Consider the following 27,636-nt stretch of genomic DNA (forward strand, 5'->3'; position numbering starts at 1 on the left):
CCAATACATCGCTCCACGCTGAAGTTGCAATAAATGATATATTTGCTTTCTAGACATGAATGAGATGCCTTACTGGATATACTCCAGGAAGGCCAGAGAAACTGGCTTCTAATCCATACAGAATAATTCATTGATGAATTCCTTTCAGGATAGCCCATGATTTATCTAGAATATAAGCTTTACCTACCTGGATCCTTCAAACTAGACCAAAGGGAAAAATCTAGGCTCCAAGCCTCAATTAGAAATGTGGGATGGTGCTATGCTGACAACTGGTGGTCCCTGACCTATCTTCTGAGATTAGAACCCAGTGTGGTGGATGACCAATTCACGCGTTGAACAAAAGAACACCTCCTACAGGGCAGTGGATGTGTTCATTACAGGTATGGCACTTAGGGCTAAGTATCATAAGGACTTCAAGAAACAAAAGAAAAAGTAACACATGAAGCATATATGATAAGGAGGCGCCAGAGTCCAGAGCACGAGCTCTGGAATCACACAGGCTTGCTTCGAATCCCGGCTAAGCCACTACCATCTGTATACCCTGAAGAACAGTCGAAGGTTGAAATGTTCTTTTACCAAATTTCGAAAAACAAGTGAAGAAAGAACCTACCTGCCAGGAAGGGACATCGTGGGGTGCAGCATCCAGTCGGGTCAGGGCTCTGCATCCCCTGCTCAGAAACCTTCACCGCCTGGCTCACGGTGATGCTGGCAGCTCAGCAGCCCTGGAGAAGGCGCTCCTGCTCCTGTCTCCAGGGCTCGCGGACAAGCTGGGGAGGTCCACGGAGGAGGCGGGCCACAGCCTGGCAAGCTCTGGGTGCCTCCTGCACTCAGCTCTGGGCAGGCTCTGGCCTCTGGGCCCCGTTGCGGGGAAGGGCTGGCCGATACATACCCAGGGCTGAGGGGTCTGCAGAGCCGGTGCCCAGGCAGCGTGAGCTCTGGAGGACAAGGCTTCCACAGTCCCCAACAGTCTCCGCATGGTGGCCCATCCGGTGCCAAACACCTGCCACCCACAGCGACAAGTCCCAGCCGCTACAAAGTCCAGAAGGGCTCGGGCTCTTTGCCCTCGGGCCGGGTTTCTCCAGGGGCTGGGCTTGTGTGGGGCCCCCAGCCCACCCCCTGACCCGCCCGCCCTTGCTCTGTGACACGTACAATGCAATGGCAACACCCAGGCTGAGCCGGCAGGCCAGTGTTCAGTGCGTGCTAGACCTTGAGAAGAGTTAGCAGCTAGGGAGAAGCTCTCCCACTTTCACTCGCTTTTCTCAGATCAGCCAGGCAGCCCATCTCACCCCAAAGCGATGGACACCACACCTCCTTCCCAGGCTATCGTTTTCCGTTCTGCCCCTGTTTTCCCTTTCCATTCTGCCCCTCTTTTCCCCAGCACCCCATCTACGGCTTCGGGTGTCATCGGTGCTGCAGCAGGCAGCACCTCTGACCCCGAAGCTATGGACACCACACCACCTTCCCGGGCTTTCGTTTTCCGTTCTGCCCCTGTTGTCCCTTTCCATTCTGCCCCTCTTTTCCCCAGCACCCCATCTACGGCTTCGGGTGTCATCGGTGCTGCAGCAGGCAGCACCTCTGACCCCGAAGCTATGGACACCACACCACCTTCCCGGGCTTTCGTTTTCCGTTCTGCCCCTGTTGTCCCTTTCCATTCTGCCCCTCTTTTCCCCAGCACCCCATTTACGGCTTCGGGTGTCATTGGTGCTGCTCCCGGCAGCACCTCTGACCCCGAAGCTATGGACACCACACCACCTTCCCGGGCTTTCGTTTTCCATTCTGCCCCTGTTTTCCCTTTCCATTCTGCCCCTCTTTTCCCCAGCACCCCATCTACGGCTTCGGGTGTCATTGGTGCTGCTCCCGGCAGCACCTCTGACCCCGAAGCTATGGACACCACACCACCTTCCCGGGCTTTCGTTTTCCGTTCTGCCCCTGTTGTCCCTTTCCATTCTGCCCCTCTTTTCCCCAGCCCCCCATCTACGGCTTCGGGTGTCATTGGTGCTGCTCCCGGCAGCACCTCTGACCCCGAAGCTATGGACACCACACCACCTTCCCGGGCTTTCGTTTTCCGTTCTTCCCCTGTTTTCCCTTTCCATTCTGCCCCTCTTTTCCCCAGCCCCCCATCTACGGCTTCGGGTGTCATCGGTGCTGCAGCAGGCAGCACCTCTGACCCCGAAGCTATGGACACCACACCTCCTCCCTAGGCTATCTTTTTCCGTTCTTCCCCTATTTTCCCTTTCCATTCTGCCCCTGTTTTCCCCAGCGCCCCCCCCATTTACGGCTTAGGCCGGCATCAGTGCTTCAGCAGGCAGCAGCTCTGACACCAAACCTATGGACACACCTCCAGGGCTGTCATTTTCCAGTCTGCCCCGTCTCCAAGTAGAACCACTACCTATTTCACACGGCTGTTCCTAGTTCTGGGAACACACCACGCACTGGTAGCAATGCCTCAGCCCATGCCTCGACTCATTTCCCTGCAACGCTGGCCAACAGATAGACCAACACTTCAAAGTTATGACAGAAAGTTGAGTAAGTTATACGCTTGGAATTGCATTTATTATTACTAACAAGCACAACTGTAGTGCTTAGACTATAACAAGTAATATTCTAAGTGCTTAGCAAATATTAACTCACTTAATCCTCATAATGGCAACCCTATAGGTAGGTAATGTTCATAATATTCACCTTTTTGGGGGGAAACTGAGGCCCAGGGGGGTTGAATAGCTTGCCTAATGCCACACAGTAAGTAGCGGGCAGAAACCCAGGATGAAAACCAGACCGTCTAGACTTTCATCACTTTGCTGTGTCACCTTAATAGATGTTGTGGTTAGGGAAGGGACTAAACTGACAAGACTCTGAACTTGAGAAGGGAGAAATTAGAAAGTGACTGATCCTAGAAACTAGAGAGGATTTCAGCTCAGAAATTTCTGGTGGTGAGACCCAGAAGAACAAGAACATGGTTGGAATATTAACTTGGGGTAGTATCTGAATCCATTGAGAAATGGTTTTGTTTTGTTTTGTTTTTTTAACTTAGAAAGGCCAGCTGGATGAAGATTAATGAAACAAAAAGCAGAAAGGGAAAGAGGAAGGTGCCTGAAGTGAGACATAACCTCTTCCCTGTAAGTACTAGGGGTGGGCGTCCTGTGGGAAAGGATGGAGCTCTCTCTACAGCTTTGTCACCAGGATGAACAAGGAGAAACATGGCAACCATTGTACTGGTTTTGATGATTCCTCAAAAACCAAGGCTTTACTTTCCAAGAACTACCCACAGTAGCATACCTACCGTGTGTCAGACATGCCACCAAGTGTGTTTCCAGTCACACATTTTAATTGGAGAAATAGTTCCTATGAGGTACGCATTAGTTCCCTATGGCTGCTGTAACAAATGACTACCAATGAGCTTGCGTAAAACAAAACACACTCATTCTCTTATGGTTCTGGAAGACAGAGGTCCAAAACCAGTTTCCCTGGGCTGGAACCAGGAGTTGACAAGGCCGTCCATCCACCTTCTAGAGGCTCTAAGGGAGAATCTGTTTCCTTGACAGCATTCCTTGACTTCTGGCCACATCAATCCAACCCCAACTTCATCATCACATTCTCTTTGGAGTAAACACTCCCTCTGCCTCTCTCTTACGAGAACACCAGTGGTTACATCTGGGTCCATCCAGGTAGTCCAGAAGAATCTCCCCATCTCAAAACCCTTACTTTCATCCCATTGGCAAAGTCCCTTCTGCCATTTAAGGTGACATTCATAGGTTCTGGGGATTAGAAGGTGGACATTTGGGGGCAATGGTACTATTCAGTCTACTACAAGGTAGATACTATTAGCTTTCTCAGATGTAGGAAATGAAGTTTAGGGAAGTAATTTGTCTCAGGTCTACAATTTCCAGAGGAGAGATTTAAATTCTGCCAGGGAGACTTTAGGACACACTCTAAACAACTTTAACCTGTGTCCTTAATTACTGCATAATCCTTGGTTAAGAGTCACACTTAGGTATCAAGACCCAACTGAATATAACACAAGTACTGTCTCCTCTTTCACTATGTTTGCCTGGTGTATTTATGAATCTTGCCCAGAGCAGAAGAGTTCAGAAAATCGTTATACACGTTTACTAGGAGAAAGCATTTACCGTTTGATGTGCACGGAGTAATGGAAGGCTATTTAAAATAAAATAAAGTAAAATATGCCACCAAATCGTCAAGTGTCACAACAGAGGTAACCCCGTGGGAGTCTTGAGGAGACTAAAATTATCTCCAATTGTGCAGGTGAGAAAAGTGTCACTAAAGGCAGTTGTAGTTCAGCCAAGCCCTACGGCACAGAAGTAGGAATCTGGATATGTACGAATGGGAAAAAAGACATTTTAGGCATGGGAAACAGTTGAATGCTGAATGGATGAGAAATATGCATTAGACCTTTCTAAATCAACTGGCTTATTAACTCAGTACATCAGATTTGGTCAGTCAAACTAGCTTTAGCTGATTACTTATCCAGGGCATAGCTGTTGAGAGTCATTTTTGTCATAGAACAGTAAATAAAATTGTTGAACTATAGCTTTAGGCTTGCTAAGTGATAACAGATTGCTCTAGCTGATGTTCAAGTGACTTACTTGGTACTATTCACGAAATTGGGGGTTAACAACTGCTTAAGACAACATAGAGAATTGATCTTAAATAGTACTTGAAGTAGTTACTGTGTAAAGTATCTGTTCAGTAGCTCATGGTAAATGGATGTTTATAATCCCCGTTGGACAACCAACTGCTTTTTTGCAAATGGTAATGTGAATTGCTGTTGCATAAACTATAGTAATGACCACCTATCTAATCTGTTGTCCAAACCAGAAATCTTCTAACAATACTGGTCTCCTAATAAAAAGTAAGCATGAAGCTAACACACACTGGGTGTCTCCCGTGTGCCTGTGCATGCATCTATAGCTCACTGAACCCCCATAACAGCCCCCAAGAGAGGGACTCTGAGTGTCCCCATGCTGCTGGTGGAGAAACAGGCACAGGAAGGTTCAATAGTCTATCTACCTAAGATAACACAGAGGGCGGGAGAGCCTGTTTTTAAACCATCTGCCTCCAATTCCAGGTGCCAGGAGCCAGATTCAGCCTACAGGCCTCTTCTGCTCATCTGGAGGTGAAACCATGTGTAAGGATTAGTCAAATCCTGTCTTCACTCCTCAAGGTAGCTTGAACACTTGCACGTCCTCCAAGTAGCACGTAGCATAAGCAATAAGATGTTTGCCCCGGGTATTGTCCAGGAACTTGGAATCAGCTGTGTCTAGTTAGGCTGAGCTGGTTAAGACTGGAGAGGACCACCGATCTTCCACCTGGCCCAGTGCCTTTTGACCTCCTGCCATCAGAGGGCCGAAAACTACAGCCTGAGAATGTGCTGAGCCCCGCAGCCTAGTTACGCCAGCTCAGGACAATGATGAGCACACCTTTTCCCAATCACCTTTCCTCATGCTCCCCATGCCTCATACTGCCCTGCTTCTTTATTCTTTATCCCATAGATACCCCAAGCCCCTTGCCTTTGGGGAGGCGGATTTGAGAGCTATTGTCACGTCACTTCCTCGCTTGGCTGCCTTGTGAATAAACCTCCTCTTTGCTGCAAACCTCAGCATGTCAGTGTTTTGGCTTGCTGCGCCTCAGACAAAATGGTAGGGAGCAGTGGTAAAGGTCCCTTGCCTGTGAGGGAAGCTGGTTGCTAGTAGTCACGTTGCAGATGTTTTCTCCTCCCGGGGGGGCAGACGTCCTGCTCTTCCAGAAAGAAGGGAGAAAGGCAGGAGCTGGACCCTTGCTCTCAGGGTCACCGTCACCTAGGAGCTCGTTAGAAACACAGAATCCAGGCCCCACCCAGAACTACTGAATTACAGCCTGCATTTAACAAGATCCACAGGAGAGGCATACCCATATTAAAGTTGGAGAGGCACCAAGCTGGAGTCCACGTAGCAGAGAAGCAGACAGGATTCTAGACCACGCAGAGTGTTAAAGGCCAACAGTTTGTTTTCTATTCTCAAAACAATGTTTTTGAGCCATGTTGATGAGCAATGTCCCAACTTGCTTCTAAGGTTTCTTGTGTGAAGAATGGATTGGAAGGAAACAAGATATATGGACACTAGTTAGGACCTCATTGCAACAGACAGGCAAGTTCAGTATTAGGATGTTGAGGAAGAGTTGACAGATTCAGAAGAAATTCAGGAGATAAACTGAAGCGGGCTTAATGGGGTATGAGACGGAGGAAAGGAAGGTCTTAGGGAATTTAAGGGTTTACTCCACGTATGAGCAAAGCCTCAAAATTCATCATTTGAACGTACAGAGGTAGAGCTCTCAAAGGACACTGGTTAGGAAGCAACAGTACGCCCTTTATAATTCCAAGAGACAACACGGATCAACTGTCTCGATGGAAAACTCGGCGGTACCGGTGCGTTTTTTCACTCAAACTTAGTTCCAGTGCCTATTACTCACATTTTCTGTGCCTAAACAACACAGCTTGAGGAACTGAAGGGGATTCCATCCTGGTAATTAAGGAGGGTCCCCAACACTGACAGTCCCATCTTAAAAAGCAGTCCCGCTGCATTTTACCCAAGGAGCAATGGCCAGAGCCTCCCTTTTAAAACGATGGGGAGAAATCAGAACATCACACACTGTCCCTTTCAGCTACTATGAACTGAGCCGCGAGACGACCAGCACCCCCTAGCACAGCGCCGGGGGCCACTGTGACAGGCGACAGCACAAGAGACGGAAGCCCAGGCCCAGGGGCTCCGAGCTCCACCGGCAACGCCCAGGGGCCAAGGCGCATTACCTTTCCGGGATGTGCTTTCCGCCCTTCCTCGTGGCCGACGAACTGGCTCATGTCACCCCCGCCAGGAGTGCCAAAGTCGCCAACCCGGCATCCCCGGTGCCAGCACAAGGCCACGAACCACAGGCGCCTAGGCACAAGCCCACGCAGCTCGCGGACCTCCTTCTACCGCGCATGCGCCACCGCGTGGCGTGTCGAGATGACTGTCATCACGCAGGCGGATTAACGCGCTTGATCGGTAAAGAGGATTCTGATGCCTGCAATTTCCCTCCTTAGCCGGAGGCTGGTAGCACACGTCCATTAGTTCGTGTGTGTACCCTTCAGCATTCCAATCATACGGGACATGGAAAGTTGTCCGACTCTCCCAGTTTCTTGTGTGGTTCTTTCAGATATTTCCCAAGTGCTTACATTCACACTTGTATCTTGTATGTAAGTATTTGTACGTAACAGGTATCCTGTAGTTTATAGAAGAGCAGCACACTATACACGTACTACATACATAGTCTACAATGTGTCTTGGATAGTGACGCTGTTATCTTTCTAAAATATAAACTTGGCTGGATTGCTCTGTCGCTTGAACATCTTCACTTAGCACAGAATACAGCCCAGGTTGTTAGCACAGCATTGAGAACTCTTTATAAACAAATATCAGTCTGTCTCTCCAACTGAATTATAAGTTCAAACTATGACTTACAAGGACCTACATCATCCACCTCCCTCCTTTGCCCTGCCAGCCTCCCCTGATCTCATTCTCTACTGCCCTGCCCTCACTCACTTTCCCCTGTCCAGCCACACTGGCTTCCTTACTATTCCTCAAACATGCCAAGCACAGGCGTGCCTCAGGGACTTTGCACCTACTATTCCTTCTGCTTCAGAACACACCCTCCCACCCCATCTCCACTCTCCCAGAACACACCCTCCCACCCCATCTCCACTCTCCCAGATATCCAATGGCTTGTTTCTCACTGCAAGGCTCTGCTCAATCGACATCTTAATAGAGGGGACTTCCCTGATCACCTACCACATTCCCTCACCTCTTCATCTTCTTTTGTTATTCTCCAAAGCATTTACCACCGCTTGACACTCCACATATTGACTTATTTATTCATCTCTCTCCCCCACTAGAATGGAAAGTACGTAAGGGCAAGAACTTTGTTCTCTTCCTACTTCCTAGAACAGTGCCTTCAACTTAGAAGGTGTTATACAAATATTTGCTGAAAATGAATGTATGACTTCTTTGCCCTTTCACACTACCCTCTAGTCACACCAGAGGCTGCCCCTCCAGAGCACAAGTTCAAGCCCTGGGCCTTTTGTACCTGTCCCCAATACCTGGGCTGTCCTTTCCTCATTCCGGCAAAATCCTCTTCCCCCAAGCCCAGCTCAAACGCTGTCTCCTCAGTCAGGCCTTCCTCAATTTCTCCTCTATATTCCTGCTGCACTTGATTCTTTTATCATAATTAACCCACTTAGACTCACTACATGTTTCTCTTCCTAGACAACTGGAAGTTGCTACTGAACAAAGACTTCTACTCACCTCTGTATCCCCGTGCCCTAACAACAAACCTATAAGGCTCTCGGTGTTTACTGCAACAATTCATTTTCTGAGTCTCTACCAATTCTAGGGAGTGCGTAGTATAGTCTCCTCCTCATTATCAGTGAGCCTGGCATCTGTGGGAGGGCCTTACAGCAGAGGAAGTCACCAATGGATCATAACTAAGGTCCTGAGACTGCAATGGCAGACAGCATGGTGAAGTTAGCCCACTGCATGCAGAAGACCCACAGAGGAGTCAGCATATGCAATGGACTACACTTGGTATAACATGTGAACAATCAAGGTTTACAAACGTGTTCTCATGCACTTGTAAGGATCTTCTAGCCCACGCGGAACAGACAGAACACACACAAAGGAGCCTGGAGAAAGTGAGTAGGCCGGCAGCTGCGCCCTAACGTCTTAAGAGGTAACATTTCTGTGACTACAGTTTAAACACATCAGATAATTTGCCTCCTTTCTAGACACCCTGGTTATCACAGGACAGGCCAAGCCTCTCAAGTTTTAAAGCTAAAGTACACGGAAGATCTGTGAATAGGGCTGAAGATATTTAAGAGCTAGTACCTGCATTAAGCAACCAGGTTATAGAATGAACATTTATCTTGAAATTCCAGTCTCTCCCTCTCTCTCTCGCCTCCTATCCCCTATCTTCCCACCTCCATCTCTATCCCCTCTCCCCTACTCCCTGTTTTATGTATATACGTGCATCATTTTATATATACACGGAATATTTACTGTCTGTTACATTGATTTAATAAAGTGCACACTCCTCAGGCTAAATTTAGAAAGAGGACAAAATGAACACTTTCACATGGGCGTCAGTGGTGTTCCAAAGACAAAAGATTCCTCAGTCTTAAAACATGGCAAACACCATGTTCCTTCTGATAGTTAGATGCTAGAAAAAGGCAAGTGGATCCTTAAAATTCACACGCTATTAACACCTACTATCAACAGAGTAGATCTTAAAGCGGAAACAAGAAAACACCAGCCTTTTAAGTTCTTCCTGTCTGAAGATAAGAGTAAGAGGTGGTAGTGTTCTTCCTCACTTGCACCCGAAGGGTAAAAGCAGCAAAAATATCTTAAACACATATATGATGAGGAAGCCACTCTACCTGGTCCACTCTGTTTTGTTTTGCTTCTAGGGATCTGTCTCACTCTGAACCTTTGCTTTTTGTTTTCTCTTTTATGTACGCTAAGAACCTGAGAGTCTAAACCTTTTCTTCCACCTCTCAACCAATAAACAGGACAAAAGAACATTTTTATGTTTTTATGTATTTTCCATTCAAATTTTTAAAAAAGAGATAAGTAAGCTAGCTCAGTTCATATTTCTCACAAAGATCACTTTCCAAACTAAACTCAATTGTTTGTGACCATAAACAGGAAAAACACCGTACTCTAGTAGCACCATCTGACATTTCCACCGTAATGTTACCAAACACAACTTGACACTAATGTCAGAACTATTAAAAATGTTAAAAATCCCCAACCCCACTCAAAATGCATACCAAAGTTCAGGTAAAGGAAAAACAAAAACAAACACAAAAGCAACTCACCGTTATCTTTATGTTCTTTCAGAAACCCATTAACAGCACACTGGAATTTAAAACTAGTGTCGTCATCTGACACCTGATGCCCAATTGTACACATTTTTAAATAAGGAAGAGTTTCTGGTAAGTCCTATAAGGCAAAACCATGAAAATATGTATTATTTCCTTTGTAGGGAAAGAATAAAAAATTAATTAGAGAAGGCAGAATATAAACCAGGAGAGTACATTAAACTTTGTATGTCAGTCATTCTGATGAGAGCCATTTTTTCCAAAGCTGCTTTAACCAGTAATTATCACTTGAGTTTCATTCAAACTGCAGAACGGACAGTTACCAGGCATGCAAAAGGAAAAGCAAATCTATGTGAATGAATGCACATGTAACTCAAAATGATATAAACAGTTCTGCCTACATTTATGTTCTATCTTACATTTCAAGGGCCATAAAGCGGCTGTGATTTAAGGAGAGTAGTAGAATAGAGTCAGAAGAACTTGGATTCGAATTAGGAAACAGAGGCAATTTCAGGCATTGTTGAGAACTGGTATTCTTGAGGTGGGAGAAAGTAGACTATCAATAGAAGACAGAAAAGGATAAGTGAAAATTCTCTAGTTCTGAATTTAAATGGAAAGTAGCAGTAGGAACCTATGACATATTTTAAAAATATTAAAAACAAACGTACATATTTCCTAGCTCTGACCACTGAAAAAGTCTAGAAACAACTGATGTCATGTCCAAAGGACTCAGGAGTCACCGAGAAGCTCCAACTGGCCAAAGATAGGGCCTCAGTTAGAATAATAACTGTAACGGAGTCCACGGTGAGAGGAATAAATAAAATTTTACAAAACTGGTCAACACTGGAGGATATTTGTGAATCAACTCATTATTTTGAAAACTGTTAAATAAAAGAAGAGAATCATGCCTCTACAACTGAGCAACCAAACAGCTGATGAGGGGAATCTTCTCCTCGTACAAATATACCCAGCTAATAAGTGAAAAAAAGAACAACAGAATCCACCATTCTTTGAAGCCTCAACTGAATTAATGGATGTAGGTATGAATCATCAGTGACTGCTAATACCACAGAAAGACACAACTATATACGTCTCCATGGAAGAACACATCATCACCCATGAAACTGTCTTGCCAAAACAAAACATGCAAGCTTCATTCAGATCAACTACCGATTTACAGGAAATAAAAGGACTGAAGAATATGTTACCAACACATGGAATGTAATCATCGGCATCTAGATGGGACAAATTACCTGGTTTCTTTAAAAACAAAATTCAAGGAGGAAAAAAAAAGTGAGAGAGACATGGAGGGAGAACCTATAGATTAAACAAGACTTCAGAGACCTAACAATCCACGGCAAAGTGTGGACCTTATTTGGATCTAATTCAAAATTCTTATAGACAATTTTTTATGACGTTTAGGAGACAACTGCAAATTTGAGCACTCCCTGGGTATTTAATATTAAAAAATGATATTAAGGAATAAAAGTCCTATATTTTAAATGCACGTACCAAAAACGTACAGGTGTAATTTACATGTTGTCTCGGAGCTGCTTCAAGATAATACGGAATGGGGTGAAACAGGTGGGGGTATAGATAAAACATGACAGCCATCAGTTGGTAAATAAGAAAGCTGGATGAGTTCCTGGGTATACAAGGAACACTCACAGTAGTTTTATACTTTTGTATATGCTTAAAATTTGTGATAGTTGTTTAAAAACAAGACGACACTGTAGAAAACAGTTTGGCACTTTCTCACAGGTTAAGCGTAGAGCTTAGTATTTGGCAGTAGGCTATGATCCAACAACTCTGCTACTACCTACGCTGCACATCTAACAGAACTGAAAGCAGGGATTTGAACAAATATCTGTACACCAATGATCATAGCAGCATGATTCACAATACCTACAAGGTGGAAAACAACCAAGTGTCAATCAACCGTTGAATAACAAACTGTGGTCTATGTACACACAATGGGATTTTCTAAGCCAAAAAAGAAATGGCATTTCGTTACGTGCTATAACATGGATGAACCTTGAAAACACGACGTTTAGTGCAATAAGCCAGACACAGAAGGACAAATACTGCAGATTCCACTTACACGAGGTACCTAGAATAGGCCAATTCACAGAGACAGAAAATAGAATAGAGGTTACCAAGGGTTGGTGGGAGGGAAAATGGGGTTGTTACTGTTTGATGGTTACAGAGTTTTTGTTGAGGATGATGAAAAAGTTTTGGTTCTAGACAGCGGTGATGGTTACACAGCACTGTGACTGTACTTAATGCCACTGAACTGCATATTTATAAACGGTTAAAAGAAATATGATTTCTCTATATTTTACCACAATAAAAAAAAAGCAATAACAGAGCTGAAATTTCAATTCTTCCTTTTCCGAGAGTCAGTTTCATCGTCTGTAAAATTAGTAATTGTAGTTGTCTATCCTCTGAGCTTAGTGCAGGGTAAGCACTCAGTAGGAGATATCAGTACTACTTCCACTTCAAGAGCAAAGGATTGCTGTGAAGATTAACTAAGTCAATGGATATGAAAGAACTTTCTAAATGGCAAACTGCTCTACAAATATTAAAAGACATTAGGTGTTACTGTCTCCCAAGGCCATGGAACAGGTCAGAAGGAGGATAATTCTTTTGCACTGGAATGTCCTACATGGGCCAAGAGAATAGATGGGTTTCTGTGCTATATCAGAAGGCATCAGGAAAAGGAAGCATAAAACTTAGAGAACAATTGTCTTTTACACTGATGCTTAAACATGCTCAGGCAACTGCTTAACATAAGTGCTAAAGACATAATGGACATACCTTTCTTTCTTTTTAGGATACTACTGTAACTACTAAAAGTTTACTTCATTTTCAAAATGTAGAACATGGAAGCTTATAGAATTTCTTAAGCATATCTAGAGCCTACTGCCAAATACTATAGTTCAATTCATATCTTTCATCTCATTTTGAAACAGCAATTACAAATGTGTATTTAAGGAAACCACTAGCTTCCCTTTTTGAACCCACGAGAGAAGGCCAGGACTCACCTTAGCATAAGATGATAACTACTGAACTACTATGAATTATTACAGTATCAGAAAGAAGGTCATTTTCAATTACGCCTTCCATTTACCTCTGGCTTGTAAGAGCGGCGAGTATTTGCTAAGTCAATAATCAGCCCAAGTTCTTCATTCTGTCCTTGGATTTTGTTAAGAGATCCAAGGGGGAGAAACGTTCTTCTGGAGCAAGATTCTTTTCAAAACTCTGTCAGAAAGAATAAAATAAGGAAGAACATATGTTTAAAATCCTTTACTATGTTATCCATTTATTCAAACCCTGGGATGCTAACATATGAGATTCAAAGTCAAGTTTCCTCCTCTGCAGCTTACAAGCGATATTACAATCCTTTCTTCCAGAGAGATTAGACGGAAGAAAATAAGCTCACTTCTATATAGTTATTTCTATGTTTGTTTATTTCATGTTGGTCTCCTAACCTGACTCTAAACTCCCAGAAGGCAGGGACCACATCAATTTTGCCTACCACTGTATTGCCAGCTCCAAGCGGAGTGCCTGAAAATAGACACAGAGATAAATACTTCTTGAATATCTACATATAGGAAGGATGGCTTTCACTGCTAAATATTCTTTCATGTATTTGGCTTATACATGTACCCTGTTCCATTGATCTCTTTGGTTATTCAAGTGTCAGCAACACACACTTTTTTTCTTAATTAGTAGACTAGTTTTAGAGCAGTTTGAGATTCACAGCAAAACTGAGCAAAATGTACACAGTTCCCACTTACACCCTCTCTCCTTCATCCCACACAGCCTTCCCCATTATCAACATGCCATACCAGTGTGCTTCATTTGTTAGAATTCATGAACCAACACTGACACATCGTTATCAATCAAAGTCCACAGTTTATTGCATTCATGGTACAAGTAACCGACTATTTCTTTATTTCTAGTATAGTCATCCCCAAACATTTACATACTGAGATACATATTACTTTCTTATAAATTACTTTATTCTTTATTTATAGTTAGGGCATTGCATTGTTTTTTTTTGTTTTTTAATTAAGTACAAAAGTTGGTTGTATTTGTCTATGAATCCCATTTCTGGATAGTAAAAGAGGTATTAAAAAGTATTTGCTATAAAAAGGGAAAATGGAGTACGACGGGGTTGAGAGCCAGGGCTCTCTATATGGTGAATTCAGATTTCTGGAAGAATACGGTATTAACTTTTGCTCACCTTTTTTAAAGGAACTTTGAAAGCAATGAAACGAGTCCCAGGCATCCGCTGTTCAACTGGGAGATAGTCTTTCCACCTGTTAATATAGTTTTTGTTAGGCAAATTTTATGTTAGGCTGTCTCCCTGCACAGGATGAATGCGCCTTGAAAATGGAAATCATATCCCTCTACACCGGCTCCCAGGTGGTCCCAGCGTCCCGACCCCGACCCCGGCCGCGCGCGACACACTTTCCACAAACTGACACACACGGAGCCCGCGCGAGGGCCGGGTCGCGCGGGCTTCCCCGCCGGGTCGCCTGGAGGCCGGTCCCCCGCAAGCCGAGCGCACGAAAGGGCGCCCCAAAGGCGCCGGCCCAAGGCGCCCGCTGCGCTTTCCCTTTGGAAGCTGGGCTGCGGGGCCCAAGCGTAAACCCTGAGACAAGGAACACGCGCACCACGCCGCCACGGGGGACGACAGGCCGGGCGCCCACCTAGCCGGACACCCTGCATTTCTGGAATCACCGGACGCCTGTGTAAATTTCCGTCTGGCCTGTCATTTTCCAAAGGCCACTCAAGATCAGGGGACAGAACGCCTCCTCTCCAAGTGTCCTGCCAGCCCACCCACTCAAGATCAGAGGGACAAAATGCCTGACTAAAACAAAACAAAACAGAAACACAAAAAAACTGGAGAGAGGGAGGAAAGGGTGCCCTGAAAAATAAAAAAAAATTAAAAAAACTAAGCACGTTGACAGCGCTAAGAATAAACTACCAGGAAAAAGAAACCCTACATGTCAGATCCTAAAGTACAGAAGGGCAAGCCCGCCGACATTCCAGGACCGGGGGGACCGGGGTCCCCAGCCCTGCAGAGCCAACCGCAGACCGGCTCGGGCGCCCCTCGGAAGCGCGGGATCCCCGCGGCCGAGTCTGTGACCCCCGGCCGGCGCCGGCTCCCCTCTGCCCACCCTGCGCGCGGGGGCTGGAAACTGCCGCGGAGAACCACGGCGGGGCGGGAAGGGGGGCTCCAAAGAGGGTCTGGCGACTCGAGTCGCTCCGTTTCTCGGTGGGCTCAGCGCGCGCCGTGGGGGAACAGGAGCGGGGGTCCGGGAGGAGGGGACGGACGGCACTTACGTAGACCGGCAGCGGCCACGGGTAGACGGCGGGCTCGGTCCCCAAGAGCGACTCCAGCCTCAGCTCCAGCTTCTCCCCCATGTCTTCGCGCGCGGGCCCCGCACCGCGCTAGTCTGGCGGTTGGGGGAGGGGCGCGGCGCCGCCGGCGGGGGCGGGGCAGACGGGCAGGCGGGAGGCTGAGGGGGGCCTGGTCTGGGCCTCAGCTGCCGCCGCAGCGCTCCCGTCCGACCCCCGGCTCCCTCTTTGTGGTCACAGGCCCGGGGCCTCCAGCGCTGCTGCGAACTCGGGCCGGCGTGAGGCGACCACAATGAGCCGGGGGCCGGGCTGAAACACTCCCGGCGCGCGCGGCCCGCCCCGTGGACTCGCAGGCTCGCACGCACGCACGCACGCACGTACGCACGTCTTCGGCTGCCCCTGGCCACCCTCACCGGCCTGAAGTGGGGACCCGGGAAAACCCCTCATGGACAGTCGTGGCGGGTTTGACTCCCGACCTTGACGTAGCGTGACACACCCCCTCCCCCCCCAATAAAAGAAAAGGAGCATAGGAGGCAATCTCATACATTATTGATAAACACATACAAAGACACTATTGGTACAAAACTATTTCTCCATACAGCAACTTTGAATTTTAATAATAAATACATATATGTATCAAACATTAATAAAAGAATAAAATTATCCAATATGAGTACATTTGCTCTTGTTTTGCAATTAGTTCCAGGATTCTATTTTAGATTACTACTTCATATCTGAGAGAGTTGGGTGTGTGTTTGGTTTTGTGGAAGCTGCATTGTGCTAAATTTTACCTTTCTTTCTTGAATTAAATGGCTTTTGTTATCCCTTGGGAATACTGAAGACAGCAACAGCAGATTACTACCTACCAGTGGAAAAGTATAAATAGCAATTTTAGCCACTAGTGATTCTGAAATTGCCCTTAACTTTGTCCTTATAAAAATGCTCCAAGAATTACGTTTTGCAAATCCACAGATTTACTATCCATATTCAAGTCATTTATGTGGAGAAAGAATGTAGCCAGCCTTATCAGTAACACAGGATGTTATAGCCATCAAGCCATCAGCCGCTGAAGCCACACCCAAAGCCGCACCCTGAGGGGATTCAGGATGGAGAAAACAGGATACTGGCCCTAGATAATTAAAGTGCAAATCAAGGGAATGATTTCCAGGAGACCAGATTCTTGCATCTCACCATATATAGAAAAGTGCTACATTTATTAACTTAAGATGTCTAGTTTCTTTAATTAACAGTAATCGTTTGATGTTCCAACTACCTGTCTTTTTTTTTTTTTTGCAAGAACCTCTAAATACCCTGTGCCCTCCCTTAGCTCTTCAGAACAGTCCCTCAGAGCTATCTGAGAGGCTGTCTCCTGATTTCAGTCCTCAGTATGTCTTCCACATAAAACATAATTCTCAACTTCTAGGTTGTGCATTGTTTTTCAGTCAACATTTAATTGTATGGCTCATGTAGGTACTATGCCTAAATGTAATGGGATGAGCTGTAAATTATTAAAACTAGATAAATCCTGTCAGCTCTACCACTAGCTGAGATCCAGGCTTTCACCTCTGGATACCTCTGGCAGATATGGGGTCTGTGTTGGTCTTAAAATTATTCTTAGAATAGTGGGGACTCATTCATTCTTTCAACACATTTTATTGCTTATATTCTATGTGTCAGTTACAGTGCTGGGTCTTGAAATACAGAAGTCAACACACGAAAATACAAGGATAAAACACATTTTCTACCATATTAACTTTTTTCATTCATCAATTCATCCCTAAATCATTCAACACGCATCTTCTTATTGAATACTGATGAGGGGTCAAATGCTATGCTAAACACTCAGTATATAGCTGCAAACGAGATGGACAGGCCCTGATTTTGATGTCACTACTATCTTTTGTCCTGCCATATAATGGGACAGCTTCATTATTCCCTTTACCCTAAGTTTTTATCACAAATTGCTAATGAAAATAAAGCTGTTAGTGGAGTTTCAACATGCATAGGTAAATGAGAACACAGAACTCCCCTTTCTCATGTCCCGTTCTCCTCCTTCTAACTCCCTATGTGAAGTCACTTTGTGCCAAGGCCAAGAAGCTGTGCCCCAATAAGAACCAAGCTGATTTCCTCACACTGACTGGGGCTATTGCACACTTAGAAGGCTTGATGCTTAATTTTGATAAGCAACTAGAAGACCATGGAGACAACCTATAAAAATGATTTGTCTTGGGAGAAAATACTAAAGAGGGTTAATGTGCTGTTCCACATGTCTAACCCCCTGGATTAAACCACAGGCACCAAGGTCACCAAGTGTACTTGGCAACAATGAGCTAATAATAAAAAAAAGCATCATACTGTTATTGTATTCATTTTCCCCCAAGGCGCTCTCTGATAAACACCACAACCTCTAAGAGAATTGAGAACAGCTTCCTTGTGGGGTAGGTCATATAATATATATGCATCTTTTTCCAAGCAGTTAAATCATATCCAGCTATCAGCACACCTTACTTAAGGCGATCGTAATGTATGAGATTAAATGTTCCTACCTGATCGGAAAACTTCTTGTCCTCAATTCATTGGCTGTACTGGATTTTTTTCTTCTTGGGTCAGACCTTCAGACTTCTACCAGAAATCCTTCCTTTGGGGAAACCAGGCCTTCCCAGAAACTCAGGAAACTGAAATGGAGACAGCAAGAGAGAAGGAAATTATTTGGACACATAGACCTCAATTGTTTGGTTTTAAGTAAACGTCCAAGCAAACATCTTCTAGATGGTATAATAACTTTAGGGAAATTCACGGTTTATAAGTTTGGGTACTCATAAACTGAACATATTATGATAAGAGTACAGGTTGCATTTTGTGTCTTCAACTCAAGCAAAGGCTTCAAAAAAGGCCCAGTTATCCTTTGTTCATTAAGACACAAAGAGAGGGCGAAAAGGGCAAGTTTCGAAGTCTTTTTCTTTACAATTTACTTCCTTTCTTCAGTCTTCAACAAGATCTTCAGGAAATTAACTTTACTAAAGTTAATTATTCATAAAATAAACATAGGAACCTGCAGAAGACTATTTCACAGAGACCTGTAATGTACAATATCCATTGCATACATGCACCATGAGCTTGTCTTTTCTAGCACTGGCATACACAAAACTCTGTGTGTGTGTGTGTGTGTGCGCGCGTGTGTGTGTGTGCGCACGTGTGTGTCTTTTTCTGTGATGGAGCCATAGGGAGAAAATAAATCTATTGGCTGCAATTCAGTGATGTACGAAGATTTAAAGGTAAAGGAGAAGGTTACATCAAGTGAAACTATAAAGTCATGAGGTTGTGGTTCCAAAATAATAACAATAGCAGTCTTCTGTAACCAAGGGAGCAGGCTCCTCAAATTATAGTCACACCTGTTAGACCATCTGCCCATACATTTCACACTATCATTAATGGAAAACAAATGGCACTGTCCCTCCTTCCCTTTATCCATTGGCCATCCTCATATGAACTCTTTTTCTCTTCAAGGTCATGCTCTTTCCTATCTGTTTAAAAATATTAGGATTTAGGAGGAGTGATACGTAATGTGCCGTGCCTTGGTACTTGTACCAGTGACGGCTCTGTAAGGAGCACTGGGTTGTTAGGAGGCTATCAACTGAGTTCCCCTAGAAGCAGAACTTGAGGCGATAATTTGAGTGCAAACTGCTCATCTGGGAGGTGCTTCCAGAAAACTCAGAAGTGGAGTGGGAATTGAGAATGGAGGCATGGAAGGAAGCCAACAGAGGTGTATTACCGAATAAATTACTCCTGCAGGGAACTGCTGCCAGTACTTCAGGCGAGTTCTGTGAAACTCTACAGAACATGTCTCAGAGTTATCCCAAGAATCGGTGAGAAACTTGAAGTACTTATCTTCCAGTCCCCTCTGTCCTTGGTTGAAAGCTACACCCAGATACATTAACTCCTGTACACTTCTGGCCTGCCCTAAGGTGGATAATTGCAGGCGGCAGCATGATTCTATCAGCATATACTGGAATGATGAGTGCTGGGGAGATATGAGTGGAGCATCGAAACCATCTAATACAGTCGGGGCAGGAGATATTAATTATTGAAAGTCCAAATGGATAACCTTAAATTCCTGGGTTTATGGTTTTACTTTGAGGTATTTAAGCAGGATGTATGAGTAAAAATTTCCTCTGTTAAATCAAGTTTAAGGTCCTAACTCCCTAATCTTCTGGAAAACTGTGGTATCTTTTAACAGATTTTTGAAAAGTAACATGATTAAGATTTCAAATTGACCATTCATTCATTCACTCATTCAACACACATTTATTGAACACCTAAAGTATGTCATGGGATAAAGTAGGCACCAGTGTTACTGTTACTAAAATCATTATAGTGCCACCTAGAATTCAATGTATTGTGACACTCAAGTAAGAAAATCCACAGTTACCGTAAAAGATATTACAGAGTGCTATAGGAAGACACAGTAAGACCTTAATTCATGCTGTGGACAGTAGTATATGGGCGATATCAGTAGGGCTTCCTGTAGAAGGCAATTGAAATGGATATGTAACATGAAGGAAGGGTGAAGTTTTGAAGAAAAGAGAAGATAAATTCACACTTACCAGAAAATGAATGGTTAAGGATCAGTCCAGAAAGGAGTTCCATTCATAATCAGTATAAGAAATGCTCACTGGGGCTTCCCTGGTGGCGCAGTGGTTGAGAGTCCGCCTGCCGATGCAGGGGACACGGGTTCGTGTCCCGGTCCGGGAAGATCCCACATGCCGCGGAGCGGCTAGGCCCCGTGAGCCATGGACACTGAGCCTGCGCGTCCGGAGCCTGTGCTCCGCAACGGGAGAGGCCACAACAGTGAGAGGCCCGCGTACCGCAAAAAAAAAGAAAAAAAAAAAAAAAAGAGAAATGCTCACTGGCGTGTAGGAAAAGAAGACAATGGAGAGGGGCGTAGAAGCCAGATCATGCATGGTCCATGTATGTATAGTAAGTGCTATGGTCTAGTCTTTGTGTTCCCCTCCAAATTCATACGTTGAAATCTTACTTTCCGTAGCTGATAGTATTAGTAGGTGGGGCCTTTGGGAAATGATTATGGTATTAGTGCTCTTATAAAAGAGACCCCACAGAGCTCCCTAAGCTCTTCTGCCATGTGAGGATACAATGAGAAGTCTGTGATTCAGAAGAGGGCCCTCATCTGACCATACTGGCAACCTATTCTTGAACTCACAGCCTCCGGAGCCGTGAGAAAAAAAATTCCTGGTGTTTATGAGCCACCCAACCTGCAGTATAATCTTACAGCAGCCCAAAAGGACAAAGAGAGTTTGGATGTGAGATTTTCCTCCAAGAAAGATGGGAATCCATTGAAGGATTTTACCTGGTAACTTAGAAGAGAGAAAAGTTTCATAACACAATGAGGTACTTTTATAAGAAAAATTTGTTTCTTTTTCAGAAAGATCACTCTGGAAATACTGTGACTAGATTTTTGGAGAAGTGTGATGGCAGGCCCGGATATAGAAAGATGAGTTGGTAGTCCATTAATATAAGTCAAACAAGAAAGTGGATATAAAAAGTGTGAATTTGTGGCTGAGAGTTCTTTTCTTTTACTACTTGAAAAATGTTATGTCAATGCTTCTGACTCCATAATTTTAGACAAGAAATATGCTGTCATTGGAATTGGTTTCTCAATAAGTGATGCATCGTTTCTGCCTGTCCACTTTCGAGATTTGTTTTGTCTCTACTTTTCAGAAGTTTAATTATGACGCGTCTTGACAAGGATACCTTTGTGTTTTTCCTCTTTGGATTTGCTCAGATCCTTGGATGTGTGCTTATGTCTTCTAAAAAATTGGGAACGTTTCAGTCATTATTTCTCTGAATACTTTGTCAGTCCTACGTGCTCTCTGTTTTCATTCTGGAACCTTGATGATATGAATGTTAGTGCTTTTGTTACTGTTTACAGGTTCTTGAGATCCTGTTCTTTCTCCCATCTCTACCCCTCAGCCTATTTTTCTCTGTACATGTGGTACATTGTATTGATCTCTTCTAAGTTCATGATTCTGTGCTTTGTAATCTCCACTCTACTCTTGAGCAAAGTTTTTTGATTGTTGTATTTTTCAGTTCTACTGTTCTCATTTGTTTTTATTCTTATAACTTCTAGTTCTTTGTTCACATTTTCTATTTTTCCCATTTCCGTCAAGGAACACATAATTGCTAATTGAAGCATTTATGTGACAGCTTATTTAAAACCCCTGTCTGATAATTTCAATAGATGTTTTATCTCAGTGCTGGTGTAGGTCTATTGTCTTTTCTCATTTATTCTGTGATTTCCTGCTTCTTGGTGCCATGAGTATTTTTCAATTGGATTCTAAACATTGTGAGTTATTATATGACTCTGTATCCCATTTAATTTTATTATTACTTTTTAGAAGGAAGTCATCCTATTGGAGGTGGAGTATGAGGACTGGGGGGTTACGTACAGATTTCCACTGGGCCCTACTGTCAAAACCCCAGCAAAAGTGGGCACTTACATTCTCTCACTGCAGACAGATCAAGTAGAAGTTCAGCTATCCTACTGGCCCTTCTGACACCTTCCCCCCAAAAGTGGGAACATTAATATCATTCTGTTGCCTTTTAGTAGGAGTGGAAGTTCATCTCCCCAGTAGATTTCTTGACACCAGGGGAGGGGAGAGGTGAAGTGTTTGCTGTGTTTGCTGTCCTTCCTCCCACTTCATTCCTTCTTGTTGATGCCGGGTGTGGGTAGAGGGTCAGCTACCTGCTGGCCCCACTGACACCAGGGTAAGAGGAAGAGAACTGCCAACTAGCCCTGCTTGTGCCATCTCATTCTGTCTTACTGCCTCAGGACGGTTATGGGGATTCAGCACCCCATTGGGTCTCACGGACACCATGTGTTGGGGGTTAGTGGGGTGCCTACTCCCTCCAACCTGTAACATCCTATTCTTATCGAGGTCAGGGAGAGAGGGAGGCTAGGTCCCACCACTGGACCCCACGACTGTGTGAGGGCAGCCCAGTGTTAACTAGCCTGTCAGGCACCACCTTTGAAAGTCTCTTTGCTAATGCAAAGGGGTGGAGGCTCAGCTCCCCACTGCACCACACTGAAACAGCCCTGGTGGCGAATCAGAGCGCTGCCTCTTCTGGAGGGCAGGAGTGGGGTGGTGTGGAAGATCAAATCCTAGCTTGGCCCAACTGAAACCACAGGACATAGGGGATGGGTGCAATATTCCACTGGCACTTGGCTCGAGTAGTGTGTATATTATTGCCCAAATGGTTTTCTGTCTTTGACAACCCCTTTCCTCATACCTTGGCTAGGGGGAACGGGGGTTTTGTGTTTTCTTTTTTGAAGCTTTTTTGTCTGTTGTTCTGTTGGTGGTTATTGATTGGGGGTTCCTGTAATACCCTCTCCAGGATGTATGGGAAGCAACAGGAAACACAGGGGACTCATCACCATGTTATTCCTCAAGTCCCAAAGTCCCTAGTTAAGTCTGCCTTCTCATTTCCACCTTTCAGTGTCTTCCTATGTTTGTCTGTTGTTATGTTCAGGGTTTTAGTTTTAAGTGGAAGAACCTGGGAGAAATGGGCTACTTCATCTTCTTGGAAGCAGAGGTCTGGAGGCCTATGGATGTTACAAAGTACTGCTGACTGTAAATTAAAATTTGATGATATACACCTTGCCCTTTAAGAATTCTTCTGCTAGATGATGTGGCTTCCCAAAGTAGCTACAATTTGATTTTCATACTTCTAAAAGTCAAGTGTTTTGCCGCAGTTGAAATTTAAAGATAAGCAAGAGATGAGGCTAAGATGATCTATGTGGTAACAGATTAAAGTTGGAAACATCAATATACATTCATGCTTAGCTTAATATTGCTTCATATTACCTTAACACACATGGTTATGTAGAGAGATACTTATAGATATGTCCATATACGTGGGGAATGTACACACATGTTATCTCTTTGCTCTGTCAGCTGAGAAGATCTAGAAGCAATGACATCCGGGCAGCAATTAGCACACCCCACACCCAGATCCTGCTGTCTAATGCTGTTCTCCACTAAAAAGACCTAGTTATCCTTGAAGAAATAGCTGATTCTAGGACTGGGGCAGTAAATATACAAGATTTATATACAAGGCCATCTTATAGTGTCAGAAAGTAAGGAAGTTCCAAAAAAATATATAGCATGGGGATACCTCAGAGTGGCACACGAGCCACTGAACTGAAAAGAGTTCACAAGGGTCAGGACTAGAGCAATTTGAGGAACAAAGTAACTAACGTAGAATTAGATTATGACCCAAAGTATAAAATAAAAATCCGTGAGTTCTTCTGATATAAATAAATAATTGGATACATAAATAAATGCGGGAGAATAGATAAATCTCCAGTGCAAAAGAATTCCAAATAGTTTATGTAGTACTCCATCTTAAGCATAACTCTCTATTCCTTAGTTGTGGGCTGAGCATATTGACTTCCTTCCAAAAAGTACAATATGGAGAAGGGAAAACAGTAATTTTACAATGGAGAAACCTGAAAAACACTACCTCAGCCTGGTGATCAAGGTCGACCTCAGCATTCATAATGCATATTGATACTTTGTACACTTGATGTGATCTGACAAAATAACCCTTCTACTCTTGTGGTCTTCCTCCCCCAAACACATAATCCCAATATTATCAATGAAACATGCATCAAACAAATTCTAGTAGCGGGCATCCTACACAAGCCTAACCACTCAAAATTGCCAAGGTCATGCAAGGAAAATCTGAGAAGCTATCAAACCCAAGAGGAGCCTAAGGAAACATGGCAACTAAATGTAATGTGATGTTTTGGATGAAATCCTGGAATAGAAAAAGGACATTAGGTAAAAACTAAGGAACTGGACTAATGTATGGACTATAGTAAACAATAATGTATCAATATTTGTTCACTGATTGTAACAATGTAACATACTAATATAAGTTGATCGTCACAGAGGGAAATGGGTATAGTGTATATGGAAACACTTTATACTATCTTCTCAATTTTTCTGTAAAATTAAAACACTTCTAAAAAATAAAGTCTATAAAAACGTTGTGTTTTCTTGTTTTATGATTATGTGCCTGTATTTCCTAATAAATATGTAAATTTGCTTTGCCTTCCTTGATACTGATATTAAAGAAAATACTAAGTAACTCTGAAAGAATTTGTAACTCCAATTTAACAAGCAATAATTCTGGGTATTAACTTTTTAGGAGAACCCACTGAATCAATCAAAGCAAATTGTCTTTAAAGGCTGAATTTCTTTTCAGTGTTTAATCTTTTCTATGATTAATGCATACCACAAGCATGGTTCTCTTTCAAAGGGCAGAAAACATTGCTTGTAGGCAAGGTCTAAAATACAGTGAAATATTCATGTATGATGCTATAACAACTTTAATGTATTTTATGTTTTCAAAATGATGAAGTGTTATTTCAGTCAATAAAGTATTCACTTTTATACATTTCCTACCCACCTTTTCCCAGAACACCCACAAGGAAATGATACTATCATCTGATATTAGGCTCATCAATTTAAATTGGAGTTTTTGGTAGCTGTGGTTGCCAACGGTACTGGAATGTGTGATACTTTTACAAATCCTCTCCATGGCAAAATCTGATCTTCACAAGGTACATCACAGTACGTGCCTAAGGCCAATGACATAGAGCTTTGTAGCTAGATTACCAAGCATTTTACTTAGAGGCACAATAGAATGTAGAAAAGGCCATTTCTCCTTCTGTCTTTTTCTGCTCAAAGGTCACTCACCATCTCAGAAGTTTTCCATAAACTCAGACTATATAATGTCACTTAATGTGAATGTAGCTCAACATTCTGTTTTAGTACAGCTAATCTCACATTATTTTATTGGTCCTAAATATGTAAATCATCAGCAAAGTTTTGTACTTAACTTTTTTTTTGGATGTGGACCATTTGTTAAAGTCTTCATTGAATTTGTTACAATACTGCTTCTGTTTTATGTTCTGGTTTTTTGGCTGCGAGGCATGTGGGACCATAGCTCCCCGACTAGGGATTGAACCCACACCCCCCTGCATTGGAAGGCGAAGTCTTAACCACTGGACCGCCAGGGAAGTCCCTGTACTTAACTTTTAAAAATAATTAAAATAAGCTATTCAACACATTTTTCCTAAAAAAAAAAAAAAAAAAGTAATTCCTCTTAGGCTGGCCCTGGGCACATACATGACTTTGCCATTTTTTCCATGGATTATTTTCTTATCTGTTCTACTGTGTCACATTTCTTCTACCTTCTCAAAAAGAAGCATTTAAAAATTCATCTACGCGTTCATGCATTCATACATTTATTAAATAAATCTACTGAACACCTACATATGGCACAGAAAAGGAGGCAGAAAACTAATCTGGGTTGCACAGAAAGTAATGAACTCAGTTAAAATTTTTGGTGAAAACAGGTGTTACTCAATCTACTGGAAATTACATTTCATTATGGGGACTCACACACTCAAGGAAAACCAAGACCTAAATAATAATAAAGTAATAAAAGCACTAGCCATTTACTGAGTGCCTGCTTTTACCTGACTCTGAAACTCTAAAATCATTACGGATGTTTTGAGGATTGTCTGATATAATTGTAATTTCTATTTTACAGATGAAAATAACAAGGTTCAGAGACATTAGGTTACTTGCCTAAAGTGAAGTGGCCCAGAAACTACACAACTGGAAATTGAACCTTAGATTTCATAATGCCAAAATCTGTGCTTTTAATCACAATGTGTGTGTGTGTGTGTGTGTGTGTGTGTGTGAGAGAGAGAGAGAGACAGAAAGAGAGAGAGAGACAGAGAGAGACAGAGAGATAGAGAGAGAGAAAGAGAGAGAATGTGTTTAATAGAGAACTTCTGAGAAATGGCAAGAAAACTGCCAGGTACCCATAAAACACTAATTTAGGAGCTTCTTACTATACAAGTAATTGTTAATCATATGGCTGAACTAAGGATCTCTCACTTTTGAACTAAGAAATCAAAAGCTTCCAGAAGTTGAGTCTAAATTTTACACTTACATAAGATACTTCATACAGAATGCTAAAGTATACTAACTAAAGAGTTCTGAAAATACTGGAAGCATTCATACTAGTATGATTTCATAATGTGGATAATAGAGGATTTAAGAAATTGGCAGAGGCAACTGCAGACTCATTTCTTATCATTTCTGTGAAGGGCAAGATAAATCAATAAAATGAGAAAAATGAAAAAAGAATGGCTAGCAATTTAGGTAGTTTGCTTCATCTCCTACTAGGAAAGACTAAGCAAAAAAAAAAATTCTCGGAATTTTATTTTGAAAGCACCTACAACTGTATATGGTCTTTTTATACCAAAAAACTTGGAATTATGAACTGTCAAATAAGTCTAATCTTCTCTGATGATAAAATTGCTGACTTTATTTGAAACTATGAAATGAAAAGTGAGGTAATAATCAGAAATTCTTAAGAAAAGGAGTAGACAAAACAAAATTCTAAGAGTTGTGTCAAAAAATATTTTGAAACGAACATAAAATCCCCATTACTGGTACAGAGCTTTTAAAACTTTATCTTGGTTTTAAGTTTTAATAAATATTGATATGTTTACATAATTACTGTCATAAGGAAGACACAATTTTAGGTCAGCTTTCTTCATTCTTTCTTTATTAAGCATTATTTTATTTTGCTCCATCATCTTGTAATTATAATATAGTAACTGTGTCACTTTCTACTAAGTGGATATAATTTCCTAAGCTGTTGTCCTATTCTTAACAATTAAAGGTGTTTCCAATGTTTTGTTATTACAAATGACATGACAATGAGCATCTTTATATAATAATTTTCTGGATTATAAATTATTTATCGGCATAAGCTTCCAGAATTAGAATTAATGTGTAAAAAGCTATTAACATTTTTATCTTGCTAGACATTGCCAAATTACTTGTCAAAAGATGGAACCAAATTACATTGCAAAAATCTTTGCCAACAGAAAACATTATATACAATTTTTGATTTTGCTGAATTATTAAGTTGGAAACCTATGTTCCATTTCTTTGAATTCTTTGATAACAGCGTGCTGCTGCAGGCTGCGAGGGCAGCCATGTCCATGAAGGCTCCCCCAAGTTGGAGCGGGGAAGTGGAAAAAGGTAAAAAAAAATACTAATTGTATTTTCCCTCGATTGTTATCTCTCATTCTTTTCTGCCTCTGTGTAACTTATATCCAGGTAGCTGGAGAAACATCATGTGGCAGGGAAAATTGGTATTCCAATAAATTAATAAACACCAACTTCAAATGGATTTTCAAGACTGGAAATATTGCTCTGACTTACAGTAAGTTCTTTCTAATTCTCCTTAAGGAC

This window comes from Delphinapterus leucas, unplaced genomic scaffold, assembly GCF_059928025.1.
Source record: "Delphinapterus leucas isolate spDelLeu-1000000601 "Yukka" unplaced genomic scaffold, BTC_Dleu_Yukka2 spDelLeu_asBTCV2_sq40, whole genome shotgun sequence".
Taxonomy (NCBI): domain Eukaryota; kingdom Metazoa; phylum Chordata; class Mammalia; order Artiodactyla; family Monodontidae; genus Delphinapterus; species Delphinapterus leucas.